Here is an 18,149-nt window from a genome sequence, read left to right as displayed (position 1 = left end):
GGAGCTAAAATATTTATGTAGTTAAAATAGGCCCTAAGAAGGTGATCCTAACAGTGTGCAAAAATGAGAAATACCTTTGCTTTTCTGTTGTCTTCAGACAATGCATTGGTTTACTGTATAGTAGTGGGAAGTTAATGTCATTTCATGTAACCCTTTCAGAAGATTGATTAGCTCTAGCTGTGCTATCTGTAAGGATAGAGTTGTGACTTGTTCTAAAGAGCAGATCTAATTAAAACTCAGAATTCATAATCTTTGGACTGAGCCTTGAAAGAAAATCTGAATGAAAAGACAGAATGTTGAAGGTTCTCACCAAAGAAACATTAGGTTTGTCAAGGTTTTGCTTTATGGCAATATTTGTGTTTAATTGTTATCCTAAAATACGTGGTATTGATGGTAATGCTTTCCAATTATGATACTGTTTACTTAAATAGACATTTTGGCAGCTGGTACTGTAACAGGTAGCTGATAATCGATGCTCTAAATGTTGGCGATTATCGAAATTTTTTGTTTTGATGATTTTGTGGCAGAAGTATGTACTGTAAAGCAATGTACACTTTTGTAACTATATGCAAAAAAAAAAAAGTCAAATAGAAATTGAGTGCCCGCAAAACCGAACTGTTCTGTTCTGAGGAGTCCAGTAAGATTCTCATGGAGAATACACCTCTTTCCACACAACGAGCAGTCTTGGATGAATTTCTACATTGAATAATTTTGTGACCCTCACTATTAAAGACCTATAAGTTGTATTTTCTTTTTTTTTCAGGTAAAGATTGAGTAATACATAGAAGAGGCCTTCTGCAACCACCTAATGTAAGTGTGTATTTCTCATATGAACATACTGCTCTGTTCACTGAGACATGAGATCCATCAGTGATTTCTTCACATGGTCTTGACAGCAATGAACAAAGAAATGAATATCAAAATCCAAATCGCTAATGTATTGTGACAGGGGGCATATGAAACAAGTATCCCTTTCTCAATCTTGTGCATCAGAACAAGAAACAGAAGAATTACAGAAGAACTGTTAGAAAGAAACAGAAGGATTACAATAGATCCAGTAATGCAAAACAGCTTTAGGTACTCAGGACGCGGACTGTATATAAGGCTCTTTGTTTGAATAAGAGATTAGGGTGAAGAGTCCAACCCCTAGTACACAGAGCTGGGGTGAGGGTTGTTTCGCGTTCTGTGATAGAGCTTATTCCTCTGTCTCTCTTGCAAAAAAATGTTTTAATCCGATTACAAGCCAAGAGGCTTGCTATTGGTAAACAGAGTACCCAGCTGTACACCCTAACTTCTGAAGAGAGATCGACTTTCTGCTGAAATCTGTTGTGAGGTACGCTCAAATACAAACTATCTCCTGCTCTCTTCTGCTTCCCTGCCTGAAGCCACCTGCATCTTCTAATTCTTCACCGAACTAATGTTATTTAATGGGGAGCAGCTGATGTGCCTGTATGAATTCTAAAATTAAAAGTTTAGTCGAGCCATACTATCTCCATACATTGAAGCCTTCAGTCTTTTCCATTCTAATGCATGTGGCAATAATGGACCCCAAGTGGTCATGCTGGTGAGCTGGTAACTTAATAGCAATTCCCTGAAGAAATTATGTAGTGAAATCAAGACCTTTCAATACTGAACTGTTAGTTTTGCAGGGAGGAAAAACCTCAGTGGTTTTAAAGCTAAAAGAAAAATCTTAATATAAAACTATCTTCACTTTTTATAAGGAACCACCATGACACTTTTGACTTGGGAAGTAAAGAAGGTTCTTACATTTGGGTTTCATTGGTCTTGTTATGGTGCCTCGTTTTGATAGGATTGTGGATTTGTTTTGGTAAACTGCAGTGGAGTACAACAGAAATGATCCAAGAAAGAATGAGATGGAGTATGTGGCTGGTGGTACAATGTATTGAAGTATCAAAGCCTTGGGTATATCATTAGTTAATCCTCTATGGTCTCAGCTAATGGGGGTAGGGGGAAGTATGCTATGTTCCTACTCTGTAAATAAATTCCCTGGCTAATATAGAACTGATCTAGTTAAAGAGGAGTCTCACTTGATTTGTCATTTCTTGAGTACTCAGACTCCAAATCCCTAAGAATTTAGGTAGTTTAGCAAAAACAAAAAACAAAACACCACCACCAAAGAAACACCAACTAAAAAACCCCACAACTTTATGTCCTCAAAAACATCAATGACCATTGCAAAGAGGGGAAATACTTTCCCCCGCCCCCACCCTGTAGGCCTAAAGAGAACAGCTATAACAGAATTGAGTCGAGTGTAAAGAGTTTCAGGTTAGGTTAGAAATACAGTAAGGCTAGTTAAGCATGCAAATGGATCAGAAACTCAATAATCTTCCCCTTAGGAATATGTTAGGACAAAACTTCTGTCAGACTACCTTGCAGCTCTTAGGTTCTTTGATCATCTTGAGTGAGTAAAATGGCTAATACAGAAATGACTTGTGTTTATCCTGCCATAGTGTGAAAATATGAACTAGATAATATCCAGAGATACTTGCTTGCCCTTTGATTTACTGAGTACCATGAAATGAACATGATGCAGGAGAGAGGGATATTGAACTTCTTCCTTTTCCATTTTGTTTTTTGTGAATACAAAGAATTATCATCAGTCAGTTAGAGAATAAATATGTTCTTAAATGTGTAATGTGAAGGGAAAGATGATTCATTTGAAAAGCAATGGATACATTTTGATTAATTGTTAAGCATTATGTAAAAAATAGTTTTGAAATTGCTTCTTGTGCAGTAGTTTAGCTGTGGAATGAACAACTCGATGTGCTGGCAGACACATACCTAATAAAGGAGTTCTAAATTATTCACTCTGATAACCAGCATCTATCACACGTGTTGATATTTATCCCTTTTCCCTTGTATAAAGCTGTGGATAGTCTATCATTATCAACTCTTCTTGGAAGTAACTATTGCTTTTTGGTGATAGGGAGAAGTTGCTTTTTCATTTTGTGCTTTATTTGAGGAATTTCTCCTTCCTTAATTGTGATTGAGAATTTTTTTCATTTTTAAACAGGTCAATTGCAAAAGGGAAACAAAATTTAAAGTTGTACCCTCTTCCTTTTCCATAAATCTCTTTTTCTTTGGTCCCCCCCTCCGCCAATAAGCTATGCTTTACTCTAGAGAAATGAGATCTTGTCCAGTGGAGGGATACTGAAAGCTGATGAAATAGCAGGAGACATTTTCATTTTAGTGACAGAGAGGAACAAATAGATGTCTTCTTGATCCCAGATTTACAATACAGTGAGAAAGAGGCAGACTGAGCTTGCTCCCCAAAGGAGGTAAAAAAAGAGATAGATGAATGCTGAGAATGATGTGGGTGGGTGTTTTCTTTGCTCCAATGTGGTATTTTTGTTGGTGGTATTTTTTTTTTTTAAGTCTGAAGATAGTGATTGTATCATTTTGGATCTTTGCAGGATAGTGTACATAATGTACTGCTTTTGAGACAAAGAAGTTATAAATGAACATTAGAGATTTTAATACATGATGTATTTGACTTAACATCAGTTAAGTGAATCAGATAAGAGATGCTTGTGACTATGTCTGCTTGCTGAGAATAACCCAGCTGGTCTTTATTTGGGAAGTATTCAGATAACACTCTCTTGTTAATGATCCATTGCATGATCTGACATCTGGTAAATGAAGATATTGTCATCTTTATGGTGAAAATCACCACAAATCATTACAGACTTTGAAGAACCACTCAGTTTCTTTATGCTTTCTCAAATACACTAATTATGGTAAAATTTGTTCTTATTAGCAACATTATTGGATGATGGTAACCCAAGACCAATCTCATAGTAGAATCTGTTAGCACAGACAATAACAAATGTTAATTCCAGAAGTAGTTTCCCTCTTAAGCAAGCAGGTGGCTGTGGTTTGTAGAGTTAGTTTTCTGTATTGCATATGTAGGATACAGTGAAGTTAATTTTTAGTGGAACGCTGTAATTTAAAGTATTTTATTGATCCCTTCACTGAAGAACTGAGCATCTGGAGCCATATTAACTTGATTATATTTGTTTCAGTGAGACTTCTTACGGTGAGAGTTATTTTTTACTTTTGAAACTGTATATGTGTGCGCTTGAATATGTAACAAAGATGATGTCAAGCTCCTTTTGAACCTTCCTGAGGATGAAATTCCAAACATAGCTTGGACTTCCTCAGAGGCTTTCCTGCATTATGACAGTTTTCCTTGCCTATTCTGCGGTTGGTCAGAACTTGAAATAGGATTCAACTGTTCTTGATATTTCGTAGAATTGGTAAAAATAATATTTTTTTCTGACTTATAAACATGTGGGATTCAGGGTGACGTCCAGATGAGAAAAGATACAAATTTTAAGTTTTTTAAATATGCAACTTCAGTGTGTTTGTAATGGGTAGCCACTTAAGATTATACGTTTGGTTTAAATTATTGAATCAAAACGTGATGAAGTGGAAGAATCATTAAAAGAGAAATGAAGGCTCTGAAAGAGACGGGACAAGATTTATTCCTTCACTGAAATGAGCAAGTTCAGGCAATAACATTTGGAGATGGAATCTCCATTTCAACTATCAGGATCTTTTTGTTAGATCCTTCAGTTTAGTTTGGTGTCAATTTTGTCTTTTAGTGGACTTATGAGGCAGTAGATAGGGATGTAATGCTGGTGATTTAAAGACAGATGAATGCAAAGCCTATTTTTGAAAAGGCCAGACATCTCTCTCTCCCTCTTTCTCTATTTGCACAATAACTGTCTTTCAAATGCTTGTCACCTTTTAAAGTTTATATCACTTGTTGCAAAGGTTGTCATAGTGGTTTATTTTCCATCGTAACTATTCTCTGTGTAAAGCATTTCTTCCAACATTCTCTTTGAAGATGACCTTTCCTTAGCTTAAGTTCATGCCCTTTGTTGTTATATTTGACAGAAAATCCTATAACCTTATAAACCATACCTTTTGTTCTTTTACAAAATTCTTGTGTAAGCGGGCAAGATCTGCTGTTAATTTCTTTTTCCAAAGGCTAGGCCTCATTCCTCTAAGTTGTTTTTAATTATTATTGTCATCCCAGATCTTCCAGTACCTGCATGATTGAGTGATATATTTATATCTTTATTTTTGCATACTTCTCTTAAAACAGCAATTGGAAATGTGAACATTGTTCCACATGTGCTCTGTCTCGTGTATATGCAATAAATGATGCTCCTCTGACTTACAACATGTTCATACATGAAACCATTCAAAATTGTATTAAAAAAATATTTGTTGCATTTGAACCCACGGTACTACAGGATTAAATTTTCAGTATTTTTTCAAGGTAGCTTTTACCCAAAAGATATTTCTATATAATTGGCAACTGATTGACCCCTTTATGAAATGACCCCATTTATGGGCATAATCTGCACTAGAAAAAGTCAGTTATGTACCAAAAGCAATCTAGCTTTTTTATCAACTCAATTGCTGTACAAGTTCGTCTACCTGCTTTAAAAGTATTGGCACAGAATAGTAATTTGTCAAGGTAAATCTGTGTGAATTTTCTCTCAACTTTGCAGTAATTGGTTTAAGCTATTTTTGGTTCTGTGTGAATGACTTTACCATAGGAAGAGAACAACAAAAAAAAAAATCTTCAAATTCTTTATTAGAACTGTTGCTAAACATCTTTTTAACTATCTTAAATTGCCTTTTGTATTTGAGGGTGCAGCTACCTCTTGTGATGATGAGTCTCTCCTATAATAATACATTCATAGGAACTAGACGTATGGTGTCCCTTGTTCCCTTATGGCTAATACTTTCTGTAACATCAGAATTGTTTATCAAATTACTGGGAAGTACTTTTCTCTTTTGAGTCTCTTGGATATCTTTTAATAAAAATATTTACTTTTTCCTTATTTTTTTCCAAAGCTAAGCTGCTGGGAGTCTTGAGAAGTTTGTGTTCTGTAGTATGAGCTAAAACTGGTCTGATTCCGATAAAGTATATCTTTATGTAGGTCGTAAGTCACCTGACACTCACTGGTTACTTGAACACTTAACTACGTAATGGTCTTAATAGTACTGCTACCACTTACCCGCAGTTTGTTAGTTGTAGTGTATCTTCTATGCCTTACTTCATTACTCTTGTATGCCTCAGAATTCTGCTTGTATCTATACAACTTCATTGTTTACCTTCTGAAATCAACTAAACTATAACATTTTCTTGGGTTTGATTGTGCCTTGCTCCAGGGCTCATTGCAAGCATCTGTTGATTTCTTTTGCCTTCCTGTGAGGGAAGGGACCAATTTAATAATTACCACATAAAATTCAGTTTTGCACTGCACAGTATGATAGAAAACAGGCTTTCTGAGGAAACTATCCCAAAGGTTGATTAGATAATCTTGTTTTCTTTAGAACTCTGTAATTTCATAAATTAACTGTATGGAAGGATTATGAACTTTATTATAAATGGTTTTGAAGCTTTTCATAGAACAGTATTGTTTATGTCTGTGACACATGCTGGTTTTGTCTTTATTAAATACTGTAGGATATTATTAGAAGGATTATTCTTGTGGTGCAACACAAGTTATAATTTTTCAGTGCTTTTTAGCAATCAGTCCTTCTGTTTTAAAATATTATTTCTTCTTTTTGATTATAGAGAAGTACTTTGGTTATTTCTCATGTCTGATCAATAGCCAATCCTGCGCATCAGCATTGCTTGCTATCTTACTGTCACTACTTCTTTTTTGAGTTTTTTTTTTTTTGTTGTTTATTATTTAATCTTGGAAATAATCCTTCCCTCTCTTTATCCCAAGCCCAGTTTTGAAAAACGTAAATTCACTGAATATGATCTATCTCAGTGTTGAGAAAACATCAAGTTAATGGCATGGATACTGAGAATGCAGAAGTAATGTTAGTAAAACTTCAGCGTTGAACCACATTATTACTTTGTATTTATATGGTACTGGATTTTACTTAGATGGTTTGAGCAAGCACTGCCTGTCTAACCTTGACCTTGAAGAAGGTACTTTATTTCAGTGTCCATCGTTTGACTATATCAATATTTGAGTTCTGTGCAATCCATAAACGGCAAGTTGAACACACTATTTAATTACACACATATATCCAAAAGGGAGGTAGTCATGTGTTTTACTTTTTTTTTTTTAATGCAACACTGGATCCCATATTACTGTTTTTTCTGAATTCTGCGAAGTGAAGGATCATCACCAAGGTGTACTGTGGTGCAAAAGCAGCAGCATGTAGGCATTAGTAATGACTTCTTTATGGAAAGAGATGATAATATAAACAACTGTCTAAGGAAAAAATGTCCATGTTAAATAATACACTATATTTAAGGATTCTTTCTGAAGATGAGGAAGAAAAATCCTGACGCCAAAAGATTATTTACGTACACACACAAAACTGAAGGTTAATTCTTAGATCTTGCCTTTGTCTGTGGCATGCATTGGGGCTGTTAGGCACAATAAAATGCAGTGCAGGATCTGCTGTCTAGGGATGAATAAGACATTCTTGTCATAAGGGTCTAGAGAGGGAGAAATCAAGCCATACTGGACCCTTGATTTGTATGAGGTGAGGAAAAAAAGTCATATGAAAAGTTTCCCTAAAATTTTGTTGTTTGTTTTCCAGTATATAATGATCTTCACTGACTTTGACTAAAGCTTCTTAGTTTTGCCTTATGAAAACAAAAATGCTTTCAAACTATGTTAATATTAAGAAAATTTCACTTTCGAAGTCTTAGACCATACTTACTTCAAATCTGATATCCCCAGCATGGATCATTTTTCTGCCTTTGCTCACAAATAGCTGGCAGTACCTTTCTGAGTAGAACAGGCTATGAATACAAAATATTAATAAACCAGAAACATGTAGTTCCAAGACAAGCAGTTTTAAAAAATTGCATTATGTATACTTAATGCCTAACTGACCTTTTCTGCTGTTGCTTAAATCTCTTAAAAATTCATCTAATTTCAAAGCCAGAGTATTAGCCCATTTATATGTAAATTGCCTTTAATTCATGCATTGATTTGAAAGACTAATCCAAAAGATCCTTTACCACAGGTGACCTTTTTGACACTGTACTTCTGGGAAGACTGTAAAGTGGTTTCTTATGACCTCACATCCACCTGTAGCATAACATATGCCTACTTCAGTCTGTATAAATCAGTCATAAGAGAGTGGTTTTCAACCAACATTGAATTATTAATACTGTAACTGTCTTGGTTACAGTTATAGTTAAAATAGGTCCTATTTAAACCAATGATTGTTTTCTGTTGGCATTCTTGCTTATTTTAGATGTTAAACACAATTAAGGTGTTCACTGATTATGCCCCTTGAATAATAAATAGTAGTATAATCTAGCTCCTAAATGACAGTCCCCAAAGACTGTAAATTTCAAAAAACATTCCATATTTATTATTTGGCAGAATTTCGTGTCACCGCAAGAGCTGCTAGAACAAATATGCTAAAGCTGACTTCTCTTGTTTCCTATAGTAAAGATGAAACGTTTGCCTTTGCGGTATACAAAACTGGGATTATTATGTATTAGGGATTATAAAGTTGTTTTCATCCATTCATGCTACAGAAAGTAACTGTTGATCTACATCTGCAGCAGTGTACATTTCACTGCCTTTTTAAATCCATTTCGGCAACGAAGTATACCAGACAGTGCATTTCTATATTATTATTACACAATAAGTGAAGATTGTTTTTGTGTTGCATGCTTCATGTGCGAAGACATAAAATACTTTACATGGAGTTATAATAAAGGAATAATGCTTTGTCAAGTTACATACAGTCATGGAAAAATGCAGTAACAGAAACAAAAAAGTGTGGAGATAATGAGCTCCAAATCAGCCTGTGTCTATAATTATCACATACTTTTTCAGTTGTATCAGGATAAATAAATATTAATGGTCTTTGTGGGAGGACAGGCCTGTCTGCTCTTTGTTGACTAAGGAGATTTTTTTCAGAAGGATGAGAATAAGATGGCATCAGAAGTGGTGTTTTATCATTTGCTGTTAACAAACACATAAAAACCCCCCACAATGCGCCTACCCACCGTTGTTTGCAGGATAATATAAATTGTTTTAAGAAGATGATATGATAAAACTCACAACAGAGATGGGTGCTGGAGACAAGAACATTTCCTGACAGACATTCTTAATAATCAAGCTATCTACTTACCTGCTGTTTTAGCCAGAAGTTGTTAATTATATCCTAATTTGGCTTGTGGAGATTTACTACCATGAATAAACCATACATTGCTACTGGGTATAGGTTTTTTCCTTCTTGAAATAGTGATCAAGGATTTAGTTACCGTGAGTAAATAGTGTTGTCTTGGCATATAAGGATCAAAAGGGGTTGTATTTAATGTAAGTAAACATGCAGGAACGCTGGCAGAACATAGCTGGCGAAAAAAGAAATTGGCATTTTGATGAGACTTGGAGAGTTTGGTAGAATTGAACAGATGTATTTTGAAAATGCTTAAAAAAACCCCCTACCCCAAAACCCCACAGGCGATGGGAGGACATCTTAATGATCTCACTTTGTATTGAAGGCCTGAATGGCCGTAGCTGTGAAAATCATATGCGCAAGGGGACTGGACAAGGATATACATCAGTATCCTTGTCTGGTTTGCTTATGCATGTGATTACCCTTATTATTTGCTATGGCAATACAGTTGTCTGATCAAAAATTAGAGGTAATTAGGCAATTAAAGGAATAGATGTAGGAAAGGCTACTGAAAATTAGCTGCTCATGCCAACAAATGTGATGCTGGTTGTGGCTGAGCCACGAGCGAGAACTAAGCTGTCTAATGCGAGAGTGGTAATTCTGGAAACTTTTCTGGGTTTGAAGATACTCATGGTAGTATCCGATTTAATTACTGAACCCAGAAGATAGTGTCCATGTAGAGGTTACTTTGTTTTGCTGTTATATTTTGTTATGATAAAGAGTAGGACATTGTTTACTGTTATAGAATTTGTCAGCTTTTGGCTGGGTTGAAAGGAAATAAATATTTCATTTTGTCTTCCACTGGTGTAAATACAGACATAAATATATATATGTATTTATGTATATGGGCGTATTACCCTGACAACAAAATGCGAGAATAGTAGCATTAACAAGTGAATAAGAGTAAGATGGGGGGAAAAAGTTTTGATTAGTGCAAGTATTTAAATATTCTTATCTATTTCCTCTGTCTGGATAACTATGGTCAATGAGAACTATTTTTCGTTATCTTCTGGAGTGTACATGAGAAAAGACGGAGAAGGAAAAGCACAGAAAGACACGAACTTCTAGTGTTTTCTGAAATAGTGAAACATGTTTCACTATGAAGAGTGATGAGCGATAATACTCTTATAGCATTACTACAGTTTAGTACAGCTATGAATCTGTCCCAGTGACAACAATGTTTCTGAAAGTTATGTCCATTATCCTCCTTTCCAGCTCTGGACTGGGGTTCTGTTTAGCTGATATGAAAAATGTTGGATTTTGATACTGGGTAACAGTGCAGAGAAAAAGAGACTTGAATTTGCATCTGTTTTAAATTGAAAGGATTTAGCTTCATGTTTGTATGCATGCAAAGATTTGTAAGGCCTAACCGTTGCACATACAAATACTTGTCTCATATTTACTGTGTGCTAAGTATATAAAATTAAGAACTTTATGGTTTTCTGTAGCTATTTCATTGGTATTTCTATTTAAGTATAAAGAGGTGTTCTGGTATAAAGTGGGAAGTAGCGCTGCACTATGTATAAAATTATATATGACTTTGAATATATGTGAAAACCTAGCCAGAGCTTCCAGTATCTGTGATTTGAACTCCTTGCATCCCCACTTGACTGTTGCTGAATGTCTGTCTTCACCACTGAATACAACAAACATGTCTCTCAAGAGTGCTACTTTCAAGTAAAGCCTCTGGTGCAGCGGGTAGCATTTAATGGGGTGGGACTTACGACTTTATGGAAGTCAATCCCCGAGAGGTGAATTTATGTACAAACTTGGGAGGATCAGGGAGATTGATAATGATATATTCACAGGGTAACTGTCAGGAGGGACAGGACTGCAATACCAGGGATAAATGAAGATCTTGGCTCAGCAGCATAATACTTCACAGAGTGACAGCAAAAATAAGATGACAGAAAAGACTTATATTGATCAAAAGAAATACTAGCCTTGGGTTAAAAGAACAAAGGGATTAACAAAAAGTGATGCAAGTGGCATTCAATGACTAAATTCTGACATGATTCAATGGGCACACCTTGGAAAACCTGTGAATTCATATGTCAAGGAGAGAGTTTGATGGCTGTATTAGTGCTGAGGTATTCTTCAACTGGATGTAAACATAAAAGAGAAAAAGGGTACGTAAAGGGGCATGTGAGATTATGTACTGAGCTCCTTTCCAGTTTTTCTTAGACTATTGTGATGATACTCCCAATGTCACAGGTTGAGGAAGGGCTGCGTTAACTTCTGAGTGCCATGGAGACAGCTTGCTTCTGTGACTCTGCTGTGTGCATGCAGGACTTACTGCCCACCAGACAGGTAACTGGACTTGCCTTCATAAAAGATGTTCCAGTTCACCAGGTTTAATGTGCTGTGTTAGTGTGCTTATATTTTATGAGAGTTACACATGTTACAAGAAGAATTGGAACCCCTTCTGTAAAGACAGATAGAGGGCCATTATCCCTACTGTAATTCCCATGGCTGGAGTTCCACCTTATTACAATAGTGATACACTAATAAAGCAGGAAAATATGTTCTTCCTCTTGGAGGAAATGGGCGATCACACCCTGTTGCATCATCTAGGTGTTTAGCAGCATGGTGTCTTGGCATACATGTCAGCTGTTCAGTGACAGGTTCACTGCTCTCTCTGGTCAACTAGTAAATGTAGTCGTACTCTGTGCTCCCTGTAAGCTTCTGAAATGAAGAGCTCAAGACTCTATAAAGCATTCTGTCTGACTTCTGCTATGTCTCAGAGGAGCAACAGCAGTACAGTAAATAAGTGTGTCAAAGATAAGGTTTAGCTAAATTCAGGCAGATGAGCTGTAGATGAACAGCCCTTTCAGTGCTGTTGGATAACCAAGACTGAACTGTGACGGGGGGAGCACATCAATATGGGGATGAGGAAAAGATGGACAAGTGTGTTTGAAGTAGTCTTATCTTGTTCAAAGGATACTCTGAAGTGGTCTTCAGGATGTGTAAATCAGCAAATCCATGCAAAGTGAGATTTATCTCTAAGCTTCTATTGCACTGGAATTTCTGTCCTTTTTCAGTAGGCTTTTAGGATACTCTGGCTGCTGCGGAGAGCAGCTTAGATTTTTGCCTGGAATTTTCAAAGAAGAAAAACTGTCCCTGCAAGAATTTGATGGGCTCTAGATACTGAACTCCCCCATTTTCTACATCAGTTTCTATAGCAATAAATGAACGAAACCATGTCAGTATTGCGTGAAGAGATCTTCTCTCGCAGAGGGGAAATCTCTTGTGATACTCGCGTCTTCAGTATCGGTTTTGTGTGCATATCAGGCAAATGGCAGTAGGAGATGGGAATGTGGAACGAAACTGACCCATAGCTTCTTGCGGGGTTGTCTTCTGTGAAAGTATCTTTTCCAATCCTATACAAAGAAATATATTTCTGAGGTGAGAGTTGGTCTAATGATTGTAGTTAGATCTTAAGGCTTTCTGAACACAAGGCTTTCTGTCTTACAGACAGACAGGCTTTTCTGTCATGTCCAAAAACATGACAACAAGCTTTTACTTTGAATATTTTGTTAAGAGAATTGTTTCATGCTTTGACTCCTCCCCGCCCTGCCCACACAGCTTTTTTTTTTCCTTTTAGAGTATTTAAGTTGAAAATATCCCTGCTTGGAATTTTCTTCTTCCTACGGCTTTGCAGCTTCCAAAGTCTTCAATACTGACTTTGTTTTATCCAGCTCTTAATTTCTTCAGCACATTTATCTTTCTGTTCAAAAGGAATCATAGGTCATAACTAGGAATTTTAACAATCCTTTACAGCCCCTATATTAGGTGATGACTGGTGTTCCTTCTGGTCCTTGCTGTACACAAATATTTAGCAAAGAACCCATGAAAGGTTATCTTTCTAATTTACAAGAAATAGTTTCAGGACCTTTATATCTCACATTTCGTTTCCCATTTAAATTTTGGTACTAGAGCAATAGGATTGTTTTTTGATGAAGTTCAATTTGGAGCCTCTTTTATTGTTCTTCAGAACCTTTCTTTTCATGACAAGTGGATCTGATTTTCAAGATGTTTAATTTTTTTGCCTCTTGATATAATAGATAATCCAAATAGCATACAATATTGGGAGAACATTTTTAGCCTTCTGCAAATAACATTTCCTTGTGCGAATTCTGCAAAGCAAATTGTTTTGCTTGTCCAATTTGTCTTGTGTAATATGTAGTTAAACTAAAGTTTAAGGGTCACTTGTTCTTCCCATCTGCAGCCTATTTTATAGTTTAGATATAGTAGCTAGTTTGGGGCTGATTCTGAGTATGTGTAGAGCTTTAACCATGAGACATATCCTTGTCTGATTCTTAAGTTCAGTTTATTTTTCCTTTGTGGAAATGAAGTAAAATGGAATATTTACTTGTTTATATCTCTAGTTAATTATTTTCATCTTTCTTTTATTTGTGCTGTAGCATCTTTTAATTATTCTTGTAGAGCATGCTGGCTTTGTTGCAGAAGAAAACCTGTCAGACTGGTCTGATACAAAATACTTGATACTATTTTAGTCTTATCCCCAAAATGTTTAATGTTACTGGGCTATACCATTCTGTGTTACGTGTAGTTAGAAGATCTGAAGTATGTTCCAAATCTTAACAATGTGGTTATCTGCTCTGGCTGAGCAGCAGTTTAGTCTTGGATTTGGATTATAGGCAAGGTAGCTGTTGCTATCACTAAGTGCAATAAAGCTGCTGGGATCAAGGTGAATGCCTGTGTTCCAGCCTCTTTTTCTTTTGGTGTGATCAGAAATCTGACCCTCAAGGTCTGAGAATGGATTTCTGTTCTTATTTTTGTGTTTTGTTATTGTTGATTTTCTGGTGATATTCACATCTTTTGGTAGCAGTTTGTTTTAATAGCAAACATCTAATGCCTCCACTACTTGGATATTTTCTCTTCCTTCTTGATATGATGAAAAAGAAACATTCCAGTGTCTTTACTGTTTGCCCCACATCAGGCAACTTTCTTGCAATTTAAAATCAGTTTTCCTTGGTTGCATCTTGTCAGGTGATATTTGGGTTTGCTGTGGCAGAGGGAATACATGTTTAAAAACACTATTTCCAGAGTTATTCTAATGTTCGTTGATGATGGAAGGCATGCAAAAGAATAGTTACACAACCTGGCATTGCTATAGGGATTCTATTCCTAGATTCTATTAGGAATAAGGAAGGTAAAAGAAATCGATATCTGATCAATGGAAAAGGACCAAATTGGTAGAAAAAGACATTTTGAACAGAAATATTTGAGATCACTGTGAGTGTGGGGAAAGTAAATCAAATAGATAGAAACTATAAAAATGGAGCTGAGTGCCCTTTTTGTTTGAGCTCTTTTTGGTTTTCCTCATGACATATTTTTCTGTTTCTATGCGTTGGTATGTTAAGGGGCTAACAGTAAGGCAGACAATTTTGCTCATACGTGTTTTAGGAAAGACTGATTTTTTTTTTTTTTTTTTTCCTGGAAATCAGTTTTTCTAGAGGTGTTTGAAAATCTGTAAAAGGCGGACAAGTTAAAAGGAAAATGTCTTAAATTGGGATCTAATCCTGTAGTTGTTCATGGCCAACTCAAATCATGAATGTTCCTTTGAGATCACAAGCTTTGTAATCTGCTATGGGTAATCTGTTTCATGTTGTTATGTTTCGGTACAATGATAGGTATAATCTTGTCTGTACATCTTAATTTCAATTTTTTAAAACCATTTAACATTTAAAACCGTGTTGTTAATGAAATAACATTAGTTGTAAAAATACTTGTAAAATAACAGATGCTTAATTTTGTTTCCTATTCCATTTCTTGGAATTTGGAAACTGAAATAATTGTCATTGACTTGCATTTAGGGGGAAGTTACATGGCAGCTGAGCTGTTCTAACAACTCCCTACCAGCGTCAGGGGACCTGTTTTACTGTGTTCTTCACACTCTGGCATGCATTGAACCCATCCCTGAACTAATTTGACTTGTAGTGTAACACAAAGTGTGTATTATGCTTGGTTTGACTGTGCTTTCCAAAGGGCATGCAGAGTGCCAGAGCTGAGCAGAGGGAGTGTGTCTGGAAGGACAGGGGACGTGGAAGAGGAATTGCAGGGGCAGAGGAGGATTCCCCTTTGAGACAAACTCTGGGCTTGTGCAGCCATCCTTTGTAAATTCACTCTTTAGACTATCATGTAGCAATGGAGCGCAGCTGTGTTTGTGCTAAAAGTACTGAAAGGCAAAGGACTTCTTACATTAAATGTTAATTTCTAGTTTTTTAAAATACGGAAATTGTGTTGCTCAGTTTTTTAAAAAGCTGATGTGATTGTAAGTTGTGGGTCAATTTCATTTGACACTACCCCTTTAAGAAGAAACCTCTATTTTCTCACTAAAATTAATAATTGTTTCCTGCTATTTAAACTGTGCTGATCGAATTAAATGTACTTATTTTTTTTTTTTAAAATCCTTTTTTGCAATGAGGGCAATCTAAGTGAATGGATAGTTTGAGGGGAAACGGCTAGCTAGATTCCTCTATCAGTGTTACCTTGTATTCATTTCATACTCCTCTCAATATCACAATGAAACTACTTCATTGTGTAATTTCCATGCATCTCCTTCTGCATTTTTTTTCCAATTCTAATACCTGCTTGCTATTGTATTAAAAGAATCAAGGAACCAGTGTATTTACATGAAGGACACTTTAAATTCTAATGTCAAGGGTCATTAGTCATTTTTGTTGTTGTGCCTATAAAGCTCAATTTCTACATACAGGAAAGATTGTGAGGTAGGAATTTATTTTGGAAAAAACTCTTTCAGATTAGCCTTTCACTTTCTGTGACTTGCCAAATGTAAATTAAGAAGAATACTAAGTCAAAATAGTTCACAGATACTTGAATTTTCTGCATCTGTTATCTATAGCACTTGTTTTGAGAACTCATGTTGTCATAAACGTTTCCCACAATTTATATTCCTTCTATTTTTACAATCCTTTTTCCTTCAAACTTTTTTGGTTGCACATTTTTTCCTGGAAAATTACCTTAAAAGCTTTTTTCTTTAAATTGCAAACCAGATACACATATATCTGCTTATTTTAATTACTCTTCAGGTTTTTTTTTCTGAAGGCAGAAATGTATTTGTTCTCAAATGAAATTAAACATTACTTAGTTAATCACTAAAAGGAGCTGCATGCATGAAAACTTATAATTTACGATCGTAACTGTGTTATTAATAACAACAAAGCCAAGGAGGTCAGTTTGTCAGTGGCATGAGCAATTATAGGTTCTGATGTTTTGAGTAATGTTAGAGCTAATTAAACACAACTTTGCTGTTCTTAAGAAAGGTGCAGGGTGATCTTAAATGCATTCATTGTTGGCTGGAACTAAGTGCTGTGGATTCCTCCTACACGCTGCTGTTAAAGGTTAACTGACTTACTGTTCAGTTATTTATCTGCCTGGTTAACTGCTGGTGGCTGTGGCTCGTAAGTGAATGGATTGCAATTTCCATGTTAGCTGAATAATGCTGATGTGATGTGATGTTTTGAGTGAGAAGCAAAGTTTCAGCACAAGGTTTGGTCGTTACCTTGGTGCATTACTTGTGTCATGGATTGAACCTTGCTATTTGTCTCTGTGTTGGAGCTCAGGGTGGATGTGTAGTGAGGCTGTCTGCAGAGCCATGGACTCCTCTCCAAGCAGGGAAGTTGATACCTTGAAGTTTGCCTATATTCAGAGCCAAAAGAAGAGAAACTAATTTTTAAATAAAAGCTTGTGTATGTTAGATAAATGCATCCTGAAGAATAAATGTTTATATTTAAGTTTTTCTTATAACTTTTAGAATAAAAATCCAACAGGGGAAAGAAAAAAAAAAAGGATGTTGGAAGTCTTCAGCCTAGTTTAAGCAGGAAATTTAATAAGTGGCTATGAGTTAAATATGTGCTATATTGTAAGCTATCAAATGGGAAATAATGTATTGAGCATTAATTGACCTTAATTGCTTGTGAAACATCCCAGTACACTCTTTTCAAGCTAAATTGACAATTGAGTGCTGACTACGAGTTTACTAAACATAAGAGGCGGAAGAGAAGTGATTTTATAGGTAAGCAATGACATTTTATTTTGGCAAGTTAAAGAAAAAAAAGAAAAAGATGTATATAATACTCTCCAGTACTTCACTGTGGAGTGGATTAGCATCTTTGTGTAGCAGGCAATCATTAATTTGTGTTGTAAAGATTACAGTACTAGGCATTTTTCTTTATCTACAGATGATATTATTGTTTTACTTATTGGTTATATAAATACATCACAAAGGACTTCATATGCTTAGCTACTATTTTTTATTCCATTGTAAATTAAGGCATGTTATGCCTAATGTACTTTGTGAAGAATAAGAAATAATATAGAACTATAAATAAAAACATACACTTTTTGTGAAAGGTGAAAAGTGCAAATGTTTTGTTTAAAATTGGTTAAAGTTGTATGGAGATAATATGAATGCATAGCTGTGATTTGTGGAATGTATGTTTACGAGTCCAGTGTCAGACCTCAACGTTTTAATTACTAATTTAGGGAGAATAAGTGAGAAGGGGATAATATTAATATGAATATGCTGTAAATAAATTGGGAGTTCATTGCATTTGCTTACTCTTTAATAGAAGCAGCCAATATCCTGTAGAAATAGCAAAGCTTTGCTTCAATCTGTGGACCAGTATGCTTTATGGAGCTACCACAACTTGGTTATTCCAGTTTGCCAAAAAAATACAGAAAGCTGCTTTCCCATTTCGTTTAGTTCTACTGCATGAAAAATTTCTCACTTTAGAGTCACAGAGAATTAAATTAACAATTCCCATTGCCTTACAGCAATTTATTTTTTAAATATTCATCTATAGAGTTTCCTCTTGGAGAATTTCTTAGTCTCCTTAAAAATGGCTGCTCTCAGATCCTGTTCTGTGGAAAGACAATCCGTATGAACT

General features: G+C 35.6%; 1 protein-coding gene across 12 annotated transcripts in view; it reads left to right on the top strand.

The window, feature by feature from the left end:
- The window catches only part of FHIT (fragile histidine triad diadenosine triphosphatase), a 593,823-nt gene that overhangs the window by 112,443 nt on the left and 463,231 nt on the right, over nucleotides 1-18,149 (top strand). For 11 of the 12 annotated variants that reach the window (XM_068409161.1, XM_068409159.1, XM_068409167.1 and 8 more), the window contains one exon: nucleotides 764-810. The exons of the other annotated variant lie outside the window; for it this stretch is intronic. The gene's annotated coding sequence lies outside the window, so the exon portion shown is untranslated. The remainder of the gene's footprint in view (nucleotides 1-763; nucleotides 811-18,149) is intronic. 12 annotated transcript variants of the gene reach the window in all.

Source organism: Nyctibius grandis, chromosome 10, assembly GCF_013368605.1.
Source record: "Nyctibius grandis isolate bNycGra1 chromosome 10, bNycGra1.pri, whole genome shotgun sequence".
Lineage (NCBI taxonomy): Eukaryota > Metazoa > Chordata > Aves > Nyctibiiformes > Nyctibiidae > Nyctibius > Nyctibius grandis.
This window is presented reverse-complemented; position numbering and strand designations above follow the sequence as displayed.